This window comes from Lepisosteus platostomus, chromosome 11 (genome assembly GCF_059453375.1).
Source record: "Lepisosteus platostomus isolate fLepPlt1 chromosome 11, fLepPlt1.hap1, whole genome shotgun sequence".
Lineage (NCBI taxonomy): Eukaryota > Metazoa > Chordata > Actinopteri > Semionotiformes > Lepisosteidae > Lepisosteus > Lepisosteus platostomus.
The window spans coordinates 26,504,764-26,530,991 of NC_142621.1; the positions used below are offsets into that span (position 1 = coordinate 26,504,764).

At 39.0% G+C, this 26,228-nt stretch overlaps 2 long non-coding RNA genes across 4 annotated transcripts in view; one reads left to right on the plus strand and one right to left on the minus strand.

Moving 5' to 3' along the window:
* Positions 1-26,228, plus strand: part of LOC148652293 (uncharacterized) — a 76,361-nt gene that overhangs the window by 3,589 nt on the left and 46,544 nt on the right. The window contains exons 2-4 of one of the 3 annotated variants that reach the window (XR_015925281.1): positions 663-828; positions 917-1,082; positions 1,703-2,862. This is a non-coding gene — a long non-coding RNA (uncharacterized LOC148652293). Of the gene's footprint in view, positions 1-662; positions 829-916; positions 1,547-1,702; positions 2,863-26,228 lie in introns of those variants that run through there. The other 2 variants (XR_015925280.1, XR_015925279.1) reach the window with 2 other exon arrangements.
* LOC148652294 (uncharacterized) lies at positions 12,170-13,769 on the minus strand. The gene is made up of 2 exons (XR_015925284.1): positions 13,671-13,769; positions 12,170-12,403 (listed from the first exon to the last, which is right to left on the minus strand). It is a non-coding gene; the product is annotated as an uncharacterized LOC148652294 (long non-coding RNA).

Sequence of the window (26,228 nt, forward strand, 5' to 3'; positions counted from 1 at the left end):
GCGTCACGATGCGTGATGACGTAGCCAATTACCCCCGGTACGTGCCTGTGCCGCGCACTTTGAATGGCTGCATCTGTAAATCCAGGGTACAGTGTCTATGATTTTTTTTTGTCATAAAGAAATTACTATTGGATTTAAAAGTTTTTTTTCCTTTCAATAGTTCGTTTTGAAACGATTCACCAGAATGTATTCTTGAGGAGAGTAATGTTTGTGAGATGCTTGCCTTGCCTCGCTTCTTTTAGTCAACTGTTGACTTTTTGTCAACTGCTGCAGTTCAGTTCTACAGAGCTCTGCTGGTTTAAAATGCAGAAAATGAGCTCTAATCGCATAAGATTATTCCAGTTTTGCCACAATGCTCATGTCAAACATGGGCGACCCCTAAAAACAAGAGCTATTTTTGCTTTGTAGGCCACTACATCACCTAGAAATGATCAAGGCTGCTTGACCCTTCTTCTCTTGCCACAGGTTCTGTTCATCTCCCAGAAGCACCAGTGCACCCACAGACTGGCAACAGACACTAGTATTGTTTAAGTGCCCTTTTTATTTTCTAGTGATCTCAACAGTTAACACTGTCCAACACCCAGGACACATTGTACAGTGTCACAGTTCTAGAGCAGTATACAGGATGTGATACTCTTTTATGTGTTTTTGGAATCATACAGGTTTATTCTGTATAAGCTGCCAGACCACGATGAAGGAAGAGGTCTGCGATACCTCTACATGGATGACCATACCAATGGCTGGGTATATGGGAAGAAATTGGTGAATGACTCCAAGAGTGCAGTGGGGCAGACTTTGCAGCCTTTTTTGTCCTACATTCATTAAAAGGTAAGAAACCTTTATTTATTATTTGTGTCATCTCCCAGAAAGTGAGGTCAGGATATACATTGTCTTTTCGATTTGTTTATTTTCACAGGTTTCTCTTATAATTCAAAAGCCTTTTGTGCAATACAAATACAAACTTTGTTTTGGGATTTTTTATATTCCTTCCTAAAAGACTGTGGACATTGGGTATCTTCTATACAACGATCAACCTCCAAAGTCATTTAAACCTGCTCCTTCATCTTTTGGACACAGCAAAGGTAAGTAACATTTTATAATGTACAAGACAGAAGGACACAGAAAATGGGGGGGAAAAAAACATCATAGACAACACAACAAACAATAGAATTGTATCTGCAAAGGAACAAGTAATAGGTTTATTCCATGCTGAAAAAAAGAAGAAAGAGAACACAACGTTTCGGCCGTGGAGCCTTCTTCAGGTGTGACACGGATGCTAAAACGGGCACAGTAAAGACATTTACTGTAAATCTTTCTACGACCGACCAATGGACCACGAGTGCCCCTTTCGGTCAACCATTCAAGTACCGATGATGTTTTTTTGCGTCATCGATGCGCGACACCGTAGCCAATTACCTCCGGTACGTGTCTGTGCCGCGCACTTTGAATGGCTGCATCTGTATGGCTACTGAATATATGGCTTTATTCACTCATTCTCTCATTCATAGTCATGGCCTACACTATCTTGGTCTACATACATCAAAAACTTTTTAAAGATACAACAGATAGAAAATCAAGGTACTGTATATTTATATACAGTCACTACATTTTTTAACTTGTACTTCATAGCAACTAAAATGTTTATAGACTATTAAATGATTTGATTTGATTTCCTTCATAACTTGATTTTCACTGTCTTCAGGCTTCGTTGATAAATCACACGCAGCAGACAAAACATCCATGACAGACTTTACAAGCAAGCTGGAAAGCTGATTAATTGCATCATGGTACATCTGTGAACTGGGCACTGATGGTTCAGTACTTTTCTGTGGTCTGTGATCCTTGGCAGTCAGAGACATTTTCTCTGAAATCTTTTGGGAGACTTCAATTCCGTATTTGTATCACAGTCTTGAAAAAGTGAAACATCCTTCTCATTTGTGTCAAACATTGGAGAATCGGGAAAACTGAGGCACTGCTTCAACAGCCTTTTCACTGATTTCTCAGTAAATGAATACAACAACTGCATAGAAAGCTCTGAGGACTTTGGATGGGATAAATCCTGAACTACTAGACAGCTCTTTAAAGTTGGATCTGAATTAGATTTGTGAGCTGTGCCCAATTGTACTGTAATTCCTGATTTCAAAATTAAATGGAAAACATTTTTGACAAGTTCTTCTGAAAATACACGCAGAGATCCACTCGAGACAAGTTGTTCCACTTTCCTTTCAATAGGACTCATTGTAGAACTTTCTGTGGAGGTCATGACTTGGTCCTTAGGCTCTTCTGAAACCCTTGTCTGCAGTGGGGAGAGATTATGCTTTGCTGTGGCTCCTTGTACTTGAGATGCACAGGGCGCCTCTTCAGCTGAAAGGTTTTCAATGTTCAAATTAACATTATTGGAATGGGTTTGAAATGCTATATTCTCATTGACGAGACCAGCAGCACACCAAACATGGGACCGGGGAACTTAATTGCTTTTACATGTCAATTGATTTTCTTGTTCTGCTGTAGTGTAGGTTGATCCTGAAGCTTTGATGAAGCATCAGTCAGGACTCTATAGGGAGCGTCCCGACTCATGACTTCTGTGTCATCTGTATAAGAATCAATCAACATCCCAGGCACATTTGAACAGAATATTCTTTACGGTTACTTTTAGTGTACTCTTTATGGACAGTGTCTTCTCCACTAGACATCCTGTCTTTCCCATATTGTTCACCAGAGAGGTGCATTGTTTCATAATCTGGCGAGTTTGTTACTGACATGCTTTTCTTAGTCAAGTGTGGTTCACTAAAGCTCAGGTGTGAAACCTGGACTGAAGGAGGAAACATCTCAAGTGAATCTGCTGATCTCTGCTCTTTAGCAGATAAAACTTTCCTTGCTTTGAGCAAAGACAGGCTCTTCTGATTCCAAAAGTGTTTCAGTTTGTTCTTCACAGTTTTGAAGAGTTCCTCAGTCATTGTCCTAAGGTGCTCAGCTGTTCTAGTATCAGTTTTAATTTCTGATGTTCCTGGTAACAGGGCTGTATCACAACTTTCTCATTTAACTTTGTAGTCTGTTGAGAAAGAAATCTTCAAAATGCATGTAGCGTAATGTAGTCTTTCTTAAACATCAACAACAATATCTGAAGCCAGTTCAGTGGTTTGCACATGAGAAGAAGAGTCTGAGGACATTGCTTCTTGATCATGTTTTGTTGCATCCGGTGTTTTACATACATCATCAGCTGTACTGTTTGGTTGCTCTGGGAGATGGGCAAGTCCAGAAGATATACATTTTGCAGCTGCTTTTTCAATCATTTCACTTATTATCCTTGTTGCTGTACTATGGAATACAGAGCTGGAGGTCCTCAGCATCTTCTCTGACCCTTCACTTTCTGCATCTGATATGATGCTCTGTCCAGAAGAGGAAACACTTAAATTGTCCTCAACCAAGTTCATGTCCATTTTCCCAATTTGCTGTTTTGAAGAAATGTTTTCAGATAACACCACCTTTGGAGGATATCTACAAATCTCCATTGTAATTTGATTAGGGACTTGTCCTGTTGCCTTATCAATATCAGATAATATGATTTCTTCAACAGGAGATATCTGGGATTTTGATTGATCTGGAATATTCTCCTCTCTTATAAATGTAGAAGCATCTCTCTCCCAGTCTTTAGGATATGGTGAAGGGCTTTTAATGGTGTCTAAAATATATTGCTCTTCAAGGTACTCCAAAACTGAAGTAACAACCTCTCTAGCCAGAAGGCTTTCATCTGAAGCCTTCTTTGCCACTGTTGTGCAATAAATCTCCTGGTCTAACTCTTTTTTCATTGCTTCACAAATGGCCCCAGCAGTTTCTACTGTATAGGTGCACAAATCTGAAATATCTGACACAGAATCAGAAAACACTGAATTTGTTGGTGAAGAGCTGACACTTGAGCTCTTTGCATTGCTTTGAGCAGGAGAACTGGAACTAGATACATCTTCTTTAGTCTGGGTGAGTAAAGATTTGAGCTTTCCAAATATAGTCCTTACGATGCCTTTTGCAACTGAACTAAAGTCAAAGGTATGATCAATGGATCCTGTTTCTGTGCTGCCTCTAGAAGTTTGAGGAGCAGCAGCAACATTTTTTTTTATTATTTTATTTTTAGAGAACAAAACCAAACCATTTTATATATGAACATCCATTATTCAGCCTTACATTGCAGGCACAAATTCCTGTTTGTTCCCCTAATTTTTACAGTTACATAACTTTTTAACAAAACTATATACATTCAAAAGAAGGAAGATGTATACATTTATGAATATGAAAAGGAAGTAGACTATATAAATGTATCTTATTACATTTCAGTTATTCTGTATCTCAACAAAATCTGACCTTAAAGGTTTAATGTGCTGAACCCATCTAAACCAATATTTGACCATTTTTTTCATTTGTAATTTTAGAGAAAATGTTATTTTTTCCATTAGATATATTTCTTTTATTAATTCAATCCAATCATTCATTGTTGGTAGAGCTGTGAGAAGCCACTTTCTTGTTATAGCTTTCTTCCCTGCTGATATAAGGACTCCAAACAAATATTCATCTGTTCCCCTCCAATCAAAATCCAGTTTACCAAAATATAAAGCCTCAAATGTAAAGGGTACATTCCTTTCAAATATAGTTTCCAGGGCCTCATGTAATTCATTCCAGAAAAGCCTTATTTTAGGGCAGTTCCAGAATATATGCCAATGATTACCTTGGTTTCCGCACTGTCTCCAACACTTAGCGTTTTCCTCAGTATGGTGCGCCTTCTGACCCGGAGTAATGAAAAATTGAACAATGTTTTCCCAGCAAAACTCTCTCCATAAATGCGAGTTAGTACATCTCCATTGAAATTCACAAATTTTAAGCCACTCTTCATTCGAAATTCTAACTTCACTTTCTTTCACCCATTTATCTTTTATATTCTCTGTAGAATATGATTTCTTTTCCATAAAACTTTTATATAATCTAGATTTAATACCTTTGCCTAATTCTGATTTGTAGGCTTCTATAACTATTTTCACTACTCCATCATTAACAATATCTAAATCTCCCCTTATAATCTCCTTATTAAAATAATGGCTACAAACTGAAAACTTTGTAGCTGATTCTTATCCATTATATTACAAAATGCAGTTATTCCTTTTGTAATCCATAATTTAAATCTATTATCCAATTTATTTGGTTTAAACTCTGTATCATAGGCGCACCATCTGAGTATCTTTATTGCCTCACCTAAATTATACTCTTTTGTGATCATATTCCATGTCCTTAATTGAAACTTTATCCATGGATTGAATATTTTTTCAGTAATTTTGTCTAAATTTCTATTACCTAATAGTGTCTGAATTGGGGGGCTATTTACAAGGGACAATTCAATATCTTTCCATCTGTCTTGATATTCTGGATTACAGGAATTAATGAGAGGTTTAACCTGAGATGCATAATAATAATCTTTTAAATTTGGTAAAGCCATACCCCCTTTATCTTTTGAAAGTTGCAATGTTTTGAAACTAATTCTAGATTTTCTCCCCTCCCAAATAAACCTAGAAATCATCTTATCCCATTCCGAAAATTGTTTTGTAGAGAGTTTTACAGGGAGAGCTTGAAATAGAAAGAGTAACCGAGGCAGCAGATTCATTTTTACAGATTCAATTATAATACCGAAATATCTTTTGGTAAATAGACTCCTAAATATCTCATTGAACTTTGGGTCCCACTTAAGGTGGTATTTGCCTTTTAAAAAATCAGGAGGGTTGTAATTAAAAGTTAGAATTTGTGTTTTTTGAACATTTAACTTATAGCCTGCCAGCAAGCCAAAGCTATCTAAGAGTTTCATTACTTCTAGAAATGAACTAGTGGGATCTTCCAGATATAATAAAACGTCATCTGCCTACGGTGCTATCTTTTGCTCATTACCTTGTATAGAAATACCTTTTATTTTGTTATTTTGTCGTATCCACTGGGCTTGTGGCTCTATATATAGAGCAAAAAGGAATGGAGATAAAGGGCAGCCTTGTTTAGTCCCTCTTTCTAAAGTTATTCTATCGGATAAATAACCATTTATTTTAATTTGTGCTGTTGGCTATCATATAAAGTTTGAATACCTTTAATAATATTTTCACAAAACCCAAACCTACCTAAAACCCTATAAAGGTATTTCCAACTAACAGAGTCAAAAGCTTTCTCAGCATCTAGGCTCATCAAAGAAGCTTCTAAATTATGTTGCTGAATATGGTTCATGATATGCAATGTGCGTCGAATGTTATCATGGGTTTGTCTATTTTGAATATACCCTGTTTGATCATAGTGTATCAAATGAGGGAGAGTCTTTTCAATTCTTTTAGCCAGTATTGCTGTATACATTTTATAATCCACATTAAGGACTGAGATTGGTCTGAACGATCCACAATCCAATCTATCTTTCCCCTCCTTAGGGATAACTGAGATGATAGCCTCTCTCCATGATGGGGGCATTTTCCCATCAATTAATACCGAATTACAAGCAGAAAGAAGATTTGATATCAATTCAGCTCTGAAGGTTTTATACCATTCTGAATTAAAACCATGAGTTCCAGGTGATTTATTAGCTCTGAGGCTCGTAATCACTGAATTCAGTTCTTCTCGTGTTATAGTCGTTTTTAATATATTATTTGGATCTTCCGTAAGAGTTGGTAAACTGAGAGATTCCAGAAAAGTATCCATCTTTTCTTCACTTTCTGAATGGGGTTGTGTATATAATTTTCTGTAAAAATGTGTTAAAGTGTTTTGAATTTCTTCCCATTTATATAATACACCATTACAGTTCTGGTCCCTTATTTTATATATTGTATTATCGGTCTGTTGTTTTTTTAATTTTTTTTCCAACAGCTTTAGGGATTTTGACCCTGATTCATAACATTTTTGTCTAGTAAATATATATTTTTTTCAATTTCCTGTGTATGTAAGACATCTATTTTGTTTCTAAGCTTCTTTATTTCTTTCATGATTTGTGAATCCTGTTTTTCTTGATGTTTTTTCTCCAACTCTTTTAACTTTATAGTCAGATGATATAATTGTAGTTGCTTTACCTTCTTCTTATGACTGCTCAGAGCAATAATTTTCCCCCTTATAACTGCCTTTAATGTATCCCATATCATCTCTGGTCTCACTTCCCCATTATCATTCTCCTCCAAAAATCGTTTTATTTCTTGTTTTATCTGTTCTTTACATTGTGGATTGTTCAACAGACTTGAGTTCATCCTCCATGTTGTATTTTCCCAATTATTACTTAATCGTATGGACAATGACATAGGAGCATGGTCTGAAAAATTACTTCTACCAATATCACAATCTTGGATCCTATGTCTATCTCTCTTGTGTATAAAAAAATAATCAATCCTTGAATATTCCAAATGAGGGAAGGAATAGTGAGTGTAATCCCACCCACTTGGATAGAAATCTCTCCAAAGATGTATTATTCCCATTTCCCCCATCAGTACATTAATCTTTTTATACAGTGACTAATCTCTCTGAGAAGATATATTTGTAGAATCAAGCCTGGGGTTAAGACGCACATTCCAATCACCCCCACAAATCAGTATTCCTTGTGCATTAACCATCAAATCGACCATTTTTTAATAAAAATTAAAATCACTACCAGGTGGAGCATATACATTAAGTAATGTTAGTAATTCCCCTTCAATTTTTCCCAATACTAATACATATCTCCCCTCCTTATCTTTAACGTCTGTAAGCAACTCAAATTGAACCTTTTGAGATATCAGTATAGCCACTCCTCTCCTATGGCCAGATTTATATGAGGAGAAATAGATTTTTGAGAAACCCATTCTCCTTAATTTCTCATGTTCCAATACACTCAAATGTGTTTCTTGTAAAAAAGCAATATGAGCCCCTTCTTTCTTCATTTTAGACAAAATTTTACTCCTCTTAAGAGGGTTAAGTACTCCATTAACATTAAATGTAACTATTATAAGGTCTTGCTTGGACATATTTTATGTAAATGGTAAAACTTTCGAAATCTCTCCCATACAACATATGTTTCATATTGTTAAACATCCTCTTCCTATCATTTTTTTCTAATAATGCACCACAATCAAAAAACACAATAGACAAAGACATTAACCAAACAATCTTAAACAAAACTGTATCCATCTCCATCTCTTTCAGAGTACTTTCTTCCAACTGTGCGGTTCTTTTCAAACGAACCCTATGTGGGCTTCTCTCCTTTTTTTTCTTAAAAAAAAAAGGGGGAAGTCGATTAGGGAAATCCTCCTTCTCCTCTGGAGGAGGGCCTTTAAGTAGGGGGCAGTGGCAAATCCGAACTTATATTATAAAGAGAAAAAAAAAGGTGTGTAACCAGAAAAATAAAAAGTCACTCTGGTCGTAATCACCAAGTATCTGTCCCGACATGTACAAATTCTCTTAAAACATCGCAGGAAACTTATTTAAAAAATAAAAACCATTAACTATTAAATCACGACCAACTCACTGTATCAAATTTCATCAATCTTGCGAGGGGGGTCTTCTCCTGAAATTCTGTAATTTCTCCTGATATTGCTGTTTTGAGGATTGGTCTTTCCCAGGACTAATCCGTCTTCCAGCCTTCTGCCAAGTAAACAGTCGCTTGATGCTGCTGAATGGTATAGGCAGGTGCCGTCTTCGTAAAACACCCTCAACCTCGCTGGAAATGGAGTCTGAAATTTTATTTTCGGCGATTTCAGCTCCTTTTTTACTTCAGAATATTCCATACGTTTTTTTAGTACTGTTGGGGGGTAATCATTATTACCATAAAAGCGTTTGTTATTGTGGAATAGTTCTTTCTTTTGCCAAGCTTTACGCAACACTTCCTCTTTTATCTTGTAGCTTAAAAACGTGGCGACAATGGAGCGCGGTTTGGCGTCAGGGCCTTTAGGTCTCGGCGCTAACTGTCTATGCGGCCTTTCAATTCCCAGTTCCACGTCCTTCGGTAAATCAAGTTCCCCCCTTAGCAGATTTTCAAAGAAGGTGACAATGCAGCGACCCTCCGATTCTTCGGGGATTCCGTAAATCCGAATGTTTTCTCTGCGCGATCTTCCTTGCTGGTCTGTTAATTTAGTTTCTAAAGTAATTTGTCGTTGCAAGAGTTTCTTTATCGCAGTTTCTGTTGTTAAGACCCTTGTTTCCACTTCTTCGATCCGTCCCTCTGCTTTATCCAGTCTCTTATTAACCTTGCTCAGCTCCTGTTTAATATCCATAAGCTGCTCTTTATTATCCCATCTGAAGTCTCTAAGTTCGTATAATATTTTCTGAAGACTGGCGTCTGCGCCATCTTGTTCAGAGTCCGTTGAGCTACTTCGATTATGGTCCGAAATTGCAATTTCGACATTTTCCACGGTCGTTAGTTTTCTCCTGCTTCTCCTGACAGCCCCTTCAGCCATAGTTATTATTTTTTCAAACGTAACGTAGAAAAAACCCTTTTTCAAAAAACACTTTTTCAGGGCTTTTTTACAATGTTGCCGGGCGATCCGTATTTATGCTGCCTTTCCCGTCCGCATTCTAACCGGAAGTCAGCAGCAACATTTTTATTGGATTCTTGCAGATATTTATTTGTTTCAATACAATTCAGTGCAAACAAAACATTTTCAAAAACAGAATTTACAATGTCCTTGGCAATAACAGTGACCCTATTGTTGGGAATCTGAGATTTTGGACTTCTTTTTTCCAAAATGGAGATTTCTGCAGCTTCTGGGAGCAATAATGACTCTTTTGAGTTACTCTCATGTAAATTGTTACCCACAGGGGTGAAATCCCACTTTGTTTTTTCAATGATCTGAGATACTATCTGCTCAGCAATTTCAATGATTTTGGCTTTAGAGATCCCAAAAGCAATATCACTGTTTGCTCTTTCCATTCCCACACTTGATTCCGAGGAGTGAGACTTTAATTTGAAAGATGGGGGGCTACTGCCATTTGTTCTTTTCTTAGTCACTTTTGCCTCATCTCTCTCATTCTGCAGGGCATCAGGACTCTGAAGAAGGTAGTTCTCCTCCACAGATAAGCTGGAGGAGGGTGAAATCGTTTCTAAATTTTTCAGAATTGCTGACACAAAGTCACTCATTGACTGGTTATCCCCTGAAGGTGTTTCCTTCATGTCACTCATCTTATTTTCAGTATTTGCTTTGCAGAATTCACTCTTGACTTCTTGTAAGACAGTACTGATTATTTCTGTTGCCGTGACAGCTAACTCCGCCTCATCATATTGTTCTGAGTGGAGTCTCTGGGATTGTCCTATTACATGTAGGCCACCACCATGGCCACCCAGGAGTCTACAGGTTGACCCTGACTCAACAGCGCTTGTGAAAAAAGGCTGGAGTCTTCCAGAGACAACTTGTATAATCTCACTGGCAACCTCTGAGGCTACAGAGTCTGTCTGTGCTTCTAGATTAACACGCACAGTCTTTGGGGTGGGAATTCTTTGCTTATTTTCTGACAAAGCAGAGTTGACACGTTCAAGAACACCATCCACAAGTTCAGTGGCAAGGTTATTCGATCTGCAGCGGTAATCAAGACACCTAACGCAGAACACTGGGGTTCCATCAGCTGAGCAGGAAGCTGTGCTTCAATGAGGGCTCTGCTAAAGACATCTTGTACTATACGTTCTGCTTTTGTAATTATACTTGACTTAGCGATTCCAAAAAGGTCCTTCAAAGGTTCTGAGAGGGGCTTTCCAGCATCTTCTCCTCCATCAGCAACCACAATCTCCTTCGAGGGTGTTCTGGATTTTAATCTGCAGGGTGTATTTTTCCCTGTTTCTTCTCCTGAACTACCCGAGGACGAGAGGGGTGAAGGGAAAGGAGTGGAGATCCAGCATCTCGTTGACTTGAAGCTACTGCTCCTACTCTGGGACTGCCATGTGGACCCTGACTCAGTACCAAGCAGAGAATGAGAACTCAGGGTGGCCTGTAGTGTCTCCTCACTACTGCTGAAGTAAACCGGGGACTCAAAGGAGCAGTGAGACACGCTCCTGCTCCTCTCTTCATTGTAAAGGGAGATGGCTGGAAGCAGCACTCTGATAATGGACGCTGCCACCCACACCACTATATTCTCCGCCGTGTCATTAAGCTCTTCCGTTGTTATCTGTTTTAAAGCAATAGTACAAAAGTAACCACAGAGCACTAAAATAGTTCAATATACAGTACACCTATCAATATAAGACCTACTTTTACTTACTTGTCAGGGTTCATTGTTTCCCATGTTAACATTTAGAAATTTGCAACCAAATTTTGAATGCCAGCACAGACGCAACTAATACAAATATACTGTTGTCCATACAGTATAGTAAAAATCTATTATGGATATACTGTTGTTATGTATAGAAAAATATATACAGTACAGTATTTCTGATATATAAATGAAGCAAGAACAACAAGATACCAGTCTAACCAAAGAAATAGAATGGTCAGTATTGCATATTTTGCAAATGGATCCCTTAATTTATAAATAATTAAATGTGCAGACCCCTGTTTCATTCCAGAGGAGGCAGTGTCAAAGGGTTCTTTTGGCATCGAGTCTATGGTAGAAAGTGAAGTCACCCCCTTGGAACCTGGACAGCTTAATATTCTCTGGCAAAGAGGCACAGACCTTTGGCATAGTGGAATATCTCTGCTCTGAGGAGTGGCTATGTGGCTCTGACGACAGGGCAGCCACAATCAAATCCTAGTGGGAGCTGAGCTGAACATGTCAGGGAAGGAACCACTAAGCAACAGCTAGGTGGACTACATTTCAGGATTTACTGTACTGAAGGAACAAATTAACATATTTCTTTACATTTGTTCTTTAGTTATGACACTGTGCATTTTAACCTCAAGGAGCTATCTGGAAAAATAAATGCATCCATTACATTCAGACAAGCAGTGTACCTTACCTGTCCATATAAACTCTTCTCAATCACCTTTCTTTCACTAAAAAACATTATGATAAAAATTAGTGTGACATTGTTACTACATGGCCAAAATACTAACTAGATTTTGCAATATTAAACAATGGTGACTAATTAACAATATATAGGCAACTTTTCTAGTGGCAGAACAATTAATCTATTTTAAAGCACATTCCTGTGTAAAAAAGATGGCCTCCTAACCATGATGTTGTGGGAAATCCTTCAACCAAGGAGCAGGACACAGTCTTTGTGGATTCAGTTGTTTTATTGAGCTCAGTAATGACATGAATGCGCGTTGGGTCTGCCCCGCAGGACAGACGAACCGCAAGGGTTTCCCAGCTCTTATATACAGTATGATCTCAGGAAGTTTTGTTTCATAGCTTCATGTGTATTCGTCTTGCCCTTTGATATGTAGCATGAGTTGACCGGTTGGTCCTGTCTGAAGTCCTGTCCTTTGATGTGTAGCTGTAATTGTTGGAGCTGCTTAAGAAATGTTAAAACAGCCGACATATTACACAATGTGCCTGAACCAACACTGTAGTGTTGAATACAGATAAATTATATATATTTTCCATCTATGATATATATATAAGTGTTTTTCTACTTCAATGATTATGTTCGTACTTTTTCAATTTACCTACTGGATGTCTAAAACTTGCTTAGGTTTTTAACTTTAATATGAGAGGCTTATAAAATAAAAATCACCACAACAAAATAGCACATTGGAAATGATAAATCTTAAACTTCAAACTGCAACTGTTCCATAACACTTTAGCGAGTATGGTACAATCGTGTTCCTATGTGAAGCAAGATCACTGGTAATTTACATCATTGTGTTTTCAACAACAACTACTTAAACATGCGCAATGTATCTAACCAGTTTCATACTGGGTACCTCATAATTGACACATGACAAATACAGTTCAATTCAGAAAATAAATAGTAATTCTGCATTGAAATGTGCAGAAATATGTCATGTTTATGTTTGTACCCTGTTAACTTCACAGAGATTAGACCTTAGAGAATTTAAAGATTCTGTGAAACATGCAGTTTGACCAGAGATGCCCAAACCTTTGCATACAACTGTATGTTGCTGCTGCATCATTCAGGACAAAGCCCAAAATGCGTTTCCAATACATTTGATGACTTAGTGTTACTTAGTTGTTACTGCCCTCTGGTGGTTGTTGATTGAAACATAACATCCATTCAAACACGACCAGACATTTCTCCCATTGTCAATACTTCAGCAAAACTTCACATTTTATACCGGTGCCACAACATATTGTTAGTTATTATGATAGAAATTTGTTTTAATATGACTAAAATATTATTGTTGTAATGCAGTATAATCAGGGTTATACATAAGTTCAATACAACAGTTTATTTTTGCGAAGGTTCAGTTAGTGTATTTTGACTGCTGCTCTAGTCATCGTCAATATCAATATTCAATGTCAATGTTCTAGGCATTACAACAAAGCCAGTTTATGGTAAACTATATCTAGGATTTGGAAAAATGCACATGAGCTAACACAAAAATGTGCACATGTACTGTACTGTTAACAGACTGATTCATGCATTCGCAAAGAGAGAAAAAGCAATTTCATGAACTCAGCTGGTGAAGTGAGCTCAAAATAGAAAACAGTTCCTCTTTAAACATTTACATATCACCATACTAAAACGATTAAAATAAAAACTTTATGTTCGCACTGATGCTTAACATACCACAACTGCAGCATGTTGGATTTACCCATCAGACAGCTGACTGATCAGAGGGACTTCATGAAACCAGTTGGAATCAGTAGTCACCTCTTCAGTGGAGTCAGGTGAAATATGAACTGACCCAAGAGAAAAGAATTATTGCAGCATTAGAATTCTTATGGCATGCATAAAAAAGTGATCAATCCAATTAACATCCAAAATAGACAGAAAACATGTATTTATTCATAGATAAAATTAGGATGTTACTTGGAATTAAATCCCACAACACGCAGAATAAATGCCACACAGGTAGGTGCCCAAGGCTGGAGATAAACCATGGGCTTTGGAGATGCAGTGCTATAACCATGAATTGGAGGCACAAAACGCTAACAGAATCTGGTGCTTTGGCACCTCTATAGCATATCTTGGCATAGCCACCCTAGAGTAGACACACAATATAAGAGGTGCCAACATACCTTGCTCATTGTGGTCACTGAGGATCCAAAAAGTATTAGTTTAGGTTATTAATTTAAACCTATAGGTGGTCATCTTGGAAATACAACAAAATATAGCTGCAAGGTCAGTGTCGGGTCCGGAATTTGCATGAAGAAAAGTTCACCTTAAGAGGATGAATCCAAACATCCATTACTCCAGTACCTTTTTGTGCCTTCTAGCTCTGATCTCTTTCTTCAGCTGGGCCTGTCGCACCTCCCTCTGGGCATCTTCCTCTATCCTCATCTGTAAAGCTCTCTCTCTGATTTTCCACATCTGTAGAGCCGTCAGTGAAAAGGCAAAGCAGATGACAAACAGCAGAAAGCTAGATTGTGTTGAGTACAAAACAGCTACGCTACAAGACATTTATATTTATATATGTCACCTGCTTATAGGTGGTACATTAAATATTAAGGATTCTGTTAGATCATGTGGAGCTGAATCTCTCCCCTTTTTACAATCTAGCAATTGAGGCCTTTGGGCATTTTTCAGCATATTACAGTAGGAGCATTCAGCAGCTGAATGTGGTCTGGGAAGCCCAAAGACAAAATAACTGGGAAAATAACATACCATACAGCAATGTACAGTGAGAATGCAAGAAAAAAAAAAACAAGAAACATGATTAAGCTGATGTAGAAAACGATGAGGCTAAATACTATATATTGATAATGCTGTTGATTTGAAAGCTGATAAATTAATGAAAGGGGTGAATAAACTATGTGTTTTAAAAGTGAGTTAAGCTACAGTGTGGAATGTGAAATGGAAATCTAATAAGTAAATTGATTCTTAAAATGTAGAGAGCCTTGCAAAAAATATATGTTGGTGCTTTTAGAAAATATATTTCAAGGATGTGACCGCTACGGGCAGAATTTTAGAAAAAAGTGCATCAACAAAGTGCACCCTGTTTAGGTTACTTTAGAAGACAATGTACCAAAACAATATATGCTGTCTGGGTCATTAGATTAGCCGAAAGTAACTGATAAGCTTTGAAAAAGGGCGGAGCGGTGGCTCTGTGGCTAAGGATCTGCGCCTGTGGCTGGAAGGTTGCCCGCAGCCGGCAGAGGAATCCTACTCCGTTGGGCTCCTGAGCAAGGCCCTTAACCCCAACTGCTCTAGGGGCGCTGTACTATGGCAGACCCTGTGCTCTGACCCCATGCTCTCTCCCTGTCTGTGTGTCTGTGTGTCTCATGGAGAGCAAGCTGGGGTATGCGAAAAGATAATTCCTAATGCAAGAAATTGTAAAGGGTTAATAAAGTAATGTTATATATATATATAATAAAACAAATCTAGTGGTGCTTCTTCTTTTGTTTAAGATGTAATCTGTTTTGTCTTAGGGAAAGGGGAAGTGTTGAAGGGACAAAGTGCTGAGCTTTCTCTTACAGCGCAACATCTTATTAAAACCCTGTACTGCTTGTAACAAATTGAGTCTCTGATGCACTTTGCAGAGTGGCAACAGGGCTCCCAATATTGCAATATTGAAATAAAGACCTTACTCAGGTGAGAACTCTCTCTTGTGGCTTCCTTGAAAATTAATATTTCCATGACAATTTGGGGGCTTGTCCAGGATCACAAACCTGAGTGCGGACGGCTGCTGAAACTCCATCTGGACCCGGACAATTTTAGCAATTTGGACGAACCCAGGGGGATAAACTGTTTATCCTTCCAGAGATGCGTCTGGAGAATTGGCAGCTGTCTGACGTCAGTAAGTGATCCTTAAAAAGTTAATAGTTTGAAAAGCGAGCCACAGGGGTGTTCTCTTCGATAAGTCAGGGACTTACAGTATAACGGGTCTGGGACCCGGCGAGTCTGGGACTCGTGAAATGAACATATCTTAACACAGACGTGTGGTTTTTGCTCTGCGGAGTAGTTAATGTGATAAGGTTCTAAGTAAGGCACCGATCGGTAAAAATGGGGAATGAAAATTCAAAGACGAAAATGGGACCGAGCAGTCCAGCAAAAGTACATGTACGACAAATTCAGAGACGCAGGAATAGGTGTAAACGATTATAGCCCGGGTTAGAGTCCCGGCAGAAGGAAAAATGTGTATCTTCATGAACTGTAAAGCTAGGGTAATAGGTGTAAGGGAACTTGCACATAAATTATATATGATAATTAGGGGCACATAACTATGAAGGATCTTTGTAAGTGAATCAGAATGGACAGAGGAAAGTGGAATTAGGAAAAAGAAGTTTCCTGAAGAACAGGAAAATTAGAAGAGAAGTAGAAGAAAGGAAAGAAAGTGAATTGGAAATCTCCACCGAAATTAGAAAGCGGTCCGGAGCCAAAGCCTTTTCACTTGTTCGTGAAATGCCAATGTGCACTTTTCCAGGTCCAGAAGGAACTCCAGCATATGTACATTGACCTTGGTCTCCTAGTGAATTATTTGCATTAGTCAAGTCTTTTCCTAAATTGCCTGATGATCATAAAGAATTTAAAAGAAAGGCAAGCCTTGTTCTTGATTGTCTTAAGCCTAATTACAGTGACATAACCTTGTTGGTAGATCACATTGTTCCTAAAGGTTTACAATGTCCTCTAACAAGGAGGAGGCAGATTGGCGGATACATGACCCAAATGATGAAGAAGTATCCATCTAAATTAAACCACACGGAAATGGAGAGGAAAAGTTAGGCGGCTGCTTCTGAAAAGAGGTAAGGACTCCTCTTTTCTAAAAAGTCCCTTGTCCTCTCCATGTTGCTGTGGTGGGTTCAGGGTTTTTCTGAAGCTGAAGCGAGTACAACAGAAAAGTGAGTTTATGGTGTATGTGTTTGTAGATGCCTGTTTTGTGAAGGTGGGGTAGAAAAAGAGGGATGGCTGAAGGAATAGCGTCTCGCCCTGCCTGTGCGAAAAAATCCAGGTGCTGCATCCTGGTACATGACTGCAGTATGGCTGAAGGTAGTAACTAGAACTGTACTCGCAGAAGAACATGGTTGTGTGTTTAAAGCCAGGATTTGGAACCTGGTCCGTGTTCCCGAATTGTGAGAGTTCGTCAGTTTGTCTCGACTGGGGGATTCCTCGGGGCGCGTGGGAGACGTGAAAATGGTTTGGTGTGAAGAAAAAAAATTAGATTAATGCAAAGTGAAACTTAAAAAGAAATATGGACTATCAGACGGAATTTAGCGCTGCAAATGGGAGGTAAAAAGACTCCCAAGGAGGAGAAAAAGGAGCCGCCAGTTTGTCGCAATTATTGTGCGACTTTAATATTATACCAAGATATAAGACCCCTTCAAGAAAATAACGTGGACTGGGATAAATCCCCTGATTGGGTATATCCAGATGGGGGGTGAGTTAACTAGCCCTGGGGCAAAGGGGGGCAAGACCCCAAAGACAAAACTACGAACAAGCTGGTGTGGTGAGGCTTGATTTCACAATTAAAGAACATGTCAGAAGCTGAAACGAGAGCCATGCGTGAACTAACAGATTTAATCTAGTAAACCCCTTTGTAGCCTTCCTAAATTTATCTCTGGGTTTAAATAAAAGTGAAATAATCTTACAGTGTGCGGGAACTGGGGGAGACAGGAGCACAGCTGTCCTGTTTTTAGACTAAAACAGCATAAAGATGTGATATAAAGTTTTCTAACGGGTAGCAGGAGGCTACAGGAGAAGGGGGGGCAAGGGTTGTGTTTAAAGCAGATACAAGCTGTCACAGTTTGCCTGGCAAAAGATGTACAGTTTCAACTACTGATGTGGGTGGGGGACACCCCAGACCTATTGGGCTGGGATGTCCTGCAGCATTTATAAGGAATTCCTGTATGAAATAGCATTTATGTAAACTAACTCAATAGAGTTATGTGATATTGTGATTGTTTTACCTAATGAGGGAATCCATAAGGCCGGGCTACTCCAAGTATTAGATCTTCAGACGAAAAAAAGGAGTATAAAACCAACTACATGATAAAGCCAGGGTGAATGCCCTCTCAGAACGAGCTCGTCTGGTGACGCATTGGCTTTAGGGGGTTAGTGCAGTGTAAAGACAAAATTGCCTTGACCCCTGTAGCAGAAACCGTTTTTAATGTTTTGAAACAAGCTCTTGCAGGCACTGGCCCTGGACTGGATTCCCTCAGACGGATCATCTGTATGTAATCTGTATGTAAGTGAAAGAAATGGGTTGTGAGCTGTTGTGCTGGTACAGGAGCATGGAGATAGGCATCGTCTGGTGGGTTATTATTATTCAGGACCCCTTGATGCAGTGGCCAAGGGGCCGTGTTTATGTGTTGTGCAGGCTACCTGCCTGGCTGTATAAACTGAATAATCTGGTGTAAAACTAGCAGACCGAATGAAAAGATTTAATTGAAACTTGTAAATATGCGAAATGGAAAATTGTAGCGATTTATATAGACTCTATTTTTCTATTGTTCCACACTGCTGACCCTTGATTGTTCTCCCTTCCCCATTGGCCCACCATCACTCCACTGTTTCAGTATGATGTCATCATTAATTAGCTCTCAGCCAATCAGAACACATCTTGTTCACTATTTAACATGGAGGCTTTCAGGAAGAGGGGGCCTTTTGTTTGACTTTGGTCCTGTTTCGCTTCGCTTCGCTTCAGGTTATTGCTTCGGCTTCGTTTGTTGGTTTGTTTTTCTTTGTATGTGTGTGTATTTTCGTATAGCTTCGGCTTTGTTGTTTTGTTGGTTTTTTGTTAGTTTCTTTGTACTTTCGTTTGTGTGTTCATCCTTGTTTTGTCATTTCCTTGCCCCAGTGTTACATGTTCAACTTTTGTGTTCTTTTGTACCCTGCTCCTGTTTATTACTCTTGTTCTCCCTTATTTGTCTTCCTGGTTCACTTGTGTTTTTGTGTGAACTTTTGTATATAATGTTAGTTTAGGTTGTTGGGTACACTTTACACACTTAGTTGATTTTGTATTATTACACTAGGTTAGTACGGGTGAGTGCCATTTGTCTGGTATGGTTTTGGGTAGTCAGTGCAGGTTAGCTAGGGTGTTGAAGACGCCGAAGACCGTGTGTTTCGGGTTTTCTTTTGTAGTCAGATTAGCTTTCCCTCACTGTCCTAGCCAGCTCCATTTTGTTTGTTATTTTCTTTCCTTTGGCACCACTCTAGTTTCTTACCCTTGTTATCACGCTTCCTAGTCCCTCACCAGAATCCCCCTGCTTCCAAAAGAATTATCCTAAATGTTACACCCCTTTACCCCTAGACACTTGGGGTTGTAACAATATACATTTGGTGTATGCCACAATATTGGATGGCGGTGAAGGAATAGGGATTTCCTCTACACGGCAGGGACTCCAGTTAAGAATGCTGGGTTTGTCTCTGAACTGTTAGAAGCTTTGCAGCTACTGACTGAAGTAGCTGTGGTAAAGTGTAAATCACATAATAAAGAAATGTTTCCAGTAACTCGAGGGAACAACTTTGCAGATGCAGCTGTCAGGTGAGCAGTACTTGTAGAACAGGAGTCTGAGACCCCTGTGAAACCTCTGTTAGTGAAAAGGGGACAGCTACATAAAAATATTCAGGCTCTGAAGCAGAGAAAAGGACATGGTTAGAAAAGAATGTGGTGCTCCCAGCACACTGGACGCCCTGCATGCCCTCACAGCCTAATGCCTTTTGTAGCTCGACAAATGCACTCTGTCGGGCACCTGGGTGTGAGAAATGGTGTGCCGGTTACCCAAAACTGGGTGAGAACCGGGTTTGAAGCAGTAGCCACTTATGTGGTATCTCAAAGTGACGCTTATCAAAGGAACTCAACTCAACAGTTCAGGTGCGGGTGCTACATCTCAAAAGACCTGCTCCTGAGGAACCTTTCATGCACTGGCAAATTGACAATTGTAAAGGGAAACCTTGGCTCTTATAATCTGTTCGGTGTGAGATGGACTGAGATCACCCTCAGTCTGCTGGAACAGTGGAATGAAGGAACAAAACTCTGAAAGATCGACTAGACATCAGACTGAAGGAACGCCATGGGATGCGGGCTGGATCAAACAGAACTGTGTAACAGAGCCTGTTTGATATCATCACGGGCCAATCAACGAAACTTCCTGGAGGGACGAATTTGGCTAATGGGATGTTGAATTTGCTGATTCTCTATTGTAGTATTGTAGGTTGTTAATTGAAGTGGTGGACAGGTGCTGGACGCTTGGAGACCTCCAGTAGAGGGAAGATATGACCTGATACCTGGCGAGTGGGTGTGGGTGAGGATGATATACCCTGCCAGATGTTGCAACCCCGCTGGGGAGGGACCATATCAAGTGCAACTGACTACCGACTCTGCCATCTGAGTGACAGGATGAGATCGCTGGATCTACGCGTTGCACTGACACCGAACCACTGCACCAGAGACTGAGTGAACATTAATTATTATATTGTTACTGTTTCTGTGTTTGTCGAGCTTCCTGAGGGGGGGCGACAGTGTGGGTATTAAGTAAAAGGAGTTTTACTTTGATATATGGGGATATGGAATCAATACTTTATCAGTAAAACACAAATAATAATCAGAGCTCATGTTGGGTTTGTATTGCTATAAAAGATGCTCATGGAAGTAATCCCCTTTGATAGAGGTGATTATTTATGTTTATTGGCATGGGTAACTCAAATGTATTAGAATGGAACGAACTGTATGCTCCTCGCTATAATCACAGTTCTAGGCCATTCTCTATTAGGGTGATTTAGGTGAGCAAAGACTAAACGGTAATATTTGTACTAATTGTATTCTAGACAATTATGAGCAAATTAATGACTTAGCAAAGCACATCTATGATGAAGAAAAAATATAAATCATAATTATAATCCAGATGATTGGGGCATTGGTGCATGGGTACAGTCTGTGCTAGGAACATGGAGAGGGTCTCTGGTTCAATACGTATTTGTGGGTCTGGTATTATTCGTTATGATCATATTGCTAATGTCCTGCTTGAAAAACATCTGGACTTAAGCTGCTGCTTCTGTGCTAATTGTATGCCCTGAAGGGATCATGAAGGTCAAAAAATGATTTCATGGGAAAGGTTCTCTTATCTAGTGGCAGAACCTGATGGGTAGAACAATATAGTTTTAAGGGGGGTTACCCTTGGGTGTGATTCCCTCAGATGCAAATGATTATTGTGGTTTGTTTGTTCATAATAAGATGTTTTGCAGGAACGGAACAAAGAGAAATTTTACAACTTCAGCTAGAATTGTTCTGCAAAACGGCACAGCTGAGGCAGGGGAACAATGTGTAGATTTTTCTAAGAGTTATTACCCAGTTGTTGACCAATCTTGTAAAAAATCCTAAGATTATGCTGGGCTCCAGCCCACAAGGATTTACCTGTGCTGTAAGAACTAATGAGTGAATAAGGAGACTGGATTCTGGTGAAAGACTTCAGGAAAAAGAAACCGTACCAGGTGCTGCTGACCACTGCCACTGCTGTGAAGGTCATGGAAAGGATGCCCTGGATTCATGCTTCCCACTGTAAAAAGGTCACAAACGAACTGAGCAAAGCGCAGGAGTGATGTCTCCACAAGGACAGATGGGGATCACCTGCTTGGGACTGATGTGCACAGCCTTTTTCCTTTTTATGTGGAAGCCTGTCACCACCCCAAAAGAGGAAGAATCTAAATGCAAAGCCTCTTTGTATACAAACTGGCTGAATGAAACTGATAATGAGGGGGATATGAGTAATTTGTGGTATAAATTTATAAATCATACTGTAAAGTTAAAGAAATGTAATGCATCTTGTTATGTATGTGCTTTAATGCCTCATTCTACAGCCTCACCCATGTGACTTTTTCCCCCGACCAGTTGGTAGTCACATTTCTGAATGTATAAGTCTAGTGGCAGGATTTCCAAAGCCAGACCCTAGATCTTTTCCCACCTTTACCATAACATATTTAACCTACTCAAAGGGGAGTTAGATTAATGGCACTCCAGAACAGGTTCATGCTGGACCTTCAAAATGCAGCATCTGGAGGAGTCTGTGCTTTAGTAGGAGACTCCTGCTGTACATATATTCCAGCTAATGACGATGATTACGGAAATATTACGCTCGCTATTCAGCATTTGAAAGAACTAAAAGACTAGGTGAATAAAGAGAGAGGCATTAAAGATACACCGGCTTTTCTCTCCTGGTTAGAATCACTGTTTGGGCCAGGGGGATTGTTTTTCTTTAAGTTACTAACACCGATTATACGGGCTGTGATACTTGTCTTCCTGTTTTAATGTTGCTGTATGACATGTATTATTCCAATCCTTCGAAATATGGTAATGAATATGTTTACGCATCAGTATATTCTGATAAGAACGCAAGAATCCGACGTATGGGAGCCTCCTGGGAATCCGTATGAAGAATCTAACTTGTAAACATTTTAAGAATAAAAAGGAGGGAATTGAAATGGAAATCTAATAAGTAAATTGATTCTTAAAATGTAGAGAGCTTTGCAAAAAATATATATTGGTGCTGTTAGAAAATACATTTCAAGGATGTGACCGCTACGGGCAGAATTTTAGAAAACAGTGCATCAACAAAGTACGCCTTGTTTAGGTTACTTTAGAAGACAGTGTACCAAAACAATATATGCTGTCTGGGTCATTAGATTAGCTGAAAGTAACTGATAAATTTTGAAAAACAAATCTAGTGGTGCTTCTTCTTTCGTTTTATGATGTAATCTGTTTTGCCTTAGGGAAAGGGGAAGTGTTAGAAGGGACAAAGTGCTGAGCTTTCTCTTACAGCACAACATCTTATTAAAACCCTGTACTGCTTGTAACAAATTGAGTCTCTGATGCACTTTGCAGAGTGGCAACAGGGCTCCCAATATTGCAATTACTTGTCAGAAAGACATCTTTTAAAATAGTTATGCTAGAGATCCTGTTATCTTTTGCTTGCTCCCCAATCATGCTGTATTTACAGAGGTGTCACAAAGTCACTTGCCAGAGTGGATATAAATGTCTCTAATCAGTTTAAGATGCAGAAGGAAACCAGCTATTAAAGATCTGTCATCCAGGTGATGACCAGGAGCAGCCCTGGGTCAAAATAAATCAAACTGTATTCTCATACCTCATCCTGTCTGCTGTACTGCAGACCTTTCATACGCTGTATTTCACCACTGCATATCCCCTCTGTTTTCTGAGCTCCTGCCTGGTGCCTTCATAAACAACAACAGCAAAGAAAGCTTAATCCACAAGGCAAGGTCAAAATGTCAGACAGCAGCAGAGGAATTTGTGAATGTGGTTTTTCCGTAGAGCAAATGTTTATCTTTTGGAAAACTTTGACTCAGTCAAGACTTTCACTTGCTTGCACAATTAATTAACTTAAGGCAAACCTTTACTTACAGTTGTATTCTTGACATCCAATGTTTTAACATAACAGTAATATTTACAGCGAAACGAAAAAAAAAAAACAAATCAGGGAATCTAAAAAGCAGGAACTTGCTGTTAAAGAGTGAGGAGCTTCCGTATGTCATTACCTGTCTCTGTTAGCCATAAACTGGTCTGAAATATTCTTGGATCCTTCCTCCAGGAGCCATTCCCTCACATCGGTGAAGCTGATATCCCTGGGAATCTCGTTCTGCTCCTGGAGCTCCAAGAACTTCTTCACTATTGTTTTCTGAAAGCCAGCACAGCCTTTTACTAGAGTGTCACACTCCCTTCATTGCAAAGTTCTCCTAAGCACTATTATAGCTGAGTGTGCACTTCAAAACCAACACTGACTTTTTCCATTAGATTTTTAATTTGAGCTCACAACGATAGAATGTGTTTGTACAGTATATGTATAAGAGTGAAGGCTGAGCTACTGTAGTTTGTTGATCTAAACATTTCAATTTAAGAAGTGCATCTTGGATACTAATTTGAATGTCGCCATTCTAACTCAAAGCCTTCACGGTATCAAACCTGTGTGGTCACACGTCCCAAACAGTCTGGGTCTGCCAGTGGAGCCTGGAGACCCCAAAAATATAACACACGGTTTGCCTTTTAATAATTTACACCTCTAATAATAATAATAATAATAATAATAATACAAAGTAATAAACACCTTGTTTGAAAAGCGCGGACTGATTAGTAATTTGTACAGAGCAACATAACAAAACAGTGGCCACAGTACATACGGAAATTTCCAACTATACTATTTTTAAAAACTATGTCTTTTTTCTGTATATCAAGACCTAGTTTCCAGTGACTACCGCGATGCGCCCTTCCATTTCCTAACTGTGTTATAGAAAGCAAGTGGCGCTGCTAAAGAAAATATCCTAAAAATAACTACTTTTTGTAGTGTCCGTAATGTGACTAGGGGTCCGGTTCACCTTCAGACTTAATTTCTTATAGAAGTATATTGTATATACAGTAGGTTTTATAGTCTTATAAAACCCTTTTTTTAAGCGTTTTATAATGCTACTCTTGCACTCTGCTGTCTCCTAGTTCCTTTCAGTTGGGCTTCACCGGTGAAATAAGGATGAAAACGTCCTCTCTGCCCAGTCTTGCTTTTTGGCGGTTGATGTGTCTGTATGTGTCTTTTCTAGATATGTCTAAAACGACACCTAATATGCAGGAAGAAGCTGTTAAATTGGTAAGCTGGTATCTGTAGCTGGGTAGCTGCAGAAAAGGATTAAAAACGTACAGACAGAAACTTTTTAAAAACAAATCTGGGTGCGGCGGTAGGATGAGGTCACAACGGAACAGCCATTTCACGAGGTTCCTAATTCCTCAGCCTCGAGATGCGTTCTGGTTGTTTGCGGTTTGGCTGAAGGTATTTGTACGGTAGCAATGCCGTGCTTTAAATTTCATACTTGGTTATTTAAGATCCCTGTTTATATGAATAGGTGTGTTAACCCCTCTGTATTCTGGCTAGATTTCACTCTGGAATTCTTAATCTGGCCTTCCTAAAGTTTTTCCTTAAAACAATTGGTGAAGACATTTCTCACTTTTTAACCACTTTTCATCTGTAGCTCCGAGGAACTGCTGGTATAGTGGTGGACAATGCGTGCTGGATTTTGGGATCCTTTGGGATGGAAAAGAAGTGTAGAAATGCAATTTTAATTATGGTCAATTCTGGTATTGTATCCATTTATAGTTATACAGGTGTTGTCCTCAATATTCTCAGTCACAGCAGCATGACACATGGAATATTATCCATCCATTGTCTAATCACTTGATCCAATTCAATGCTGTGGAGAAGGGCTCTGCAATTACCAGAGGTCAGTTTCTTCATTTCGGTTGCAGTGTGAGATCAAAGAAAATTACAGTCATCAACAATTATACTGCTTATCTGTTTAGTTGCAAGATATTATCCTTTCTTTTGGAAAGAATCTGTATTCGGATTTGTGACCAAGATTACATAATACAAATGCCAAAGCTTGGAACGTCTGAAAAAGACTCAGCGGATGACAGAGGGATCAAATTTACTAACTAAATGTGTGTTCACTGATTGATCTGCAGAGCCACACGGTCAGGCTGGGTGCAATAAGATGTGGATACAGTCCTTCAAATTCACATCCCTAGTAAAAAAAGAGAATACAATCCATATAGACATTCCAGTGAACTGAACAAGCATGTGTTGAAGATGGAAGATGGAGGGAATCACCCAAAGAAAGATTATGTGAAAGCAGGGAGAACACGCAAACCCCCTACATAAGGTGCACATGTCTGGAATCAAATTAAATGACCCCCAAACACGTTCACCAATTTTATTTCTAAAAAGATAACTTTCTGCATTATGATAAATGATGAACGCACCTTCGTTTTTATTAAAATATAATTCAAAATGATTTTAGAAAATTGTGTTATTTTTATGTAAGAACTGTTTCAATCAAACGCACTTAAAAAACCCCCCAATATTTTAGGAAATGTTGGAAAAGGAAAAGATGGTTGAAAAGTATGGAAGCCCGTTTCCGCCAGGGAGTAAAAAAAAAAATGCGCTATGGTATCTCAGAATTCCGATTTAGTATCTCAGAATTGCGACTTAGTAACTCAGAATTCCGACTTAGTATCTCACATTTGCGACTTCGAAATAGCCCATATTTCATTGTCTGTCCTTTTGATTTGTAACGGATTTGGGTTCTAGGGCTTGTGCCCTCGCCGCTGTCGCAAATGTGAGATATAAAGTTGCAATTCTGAGTTGCTAAGTTGCAATTCTGAGATACTAAGTCGCAATTCTGAGTTACTAAGTCGCAATTCTGAGATACTAAGTCGCAAATC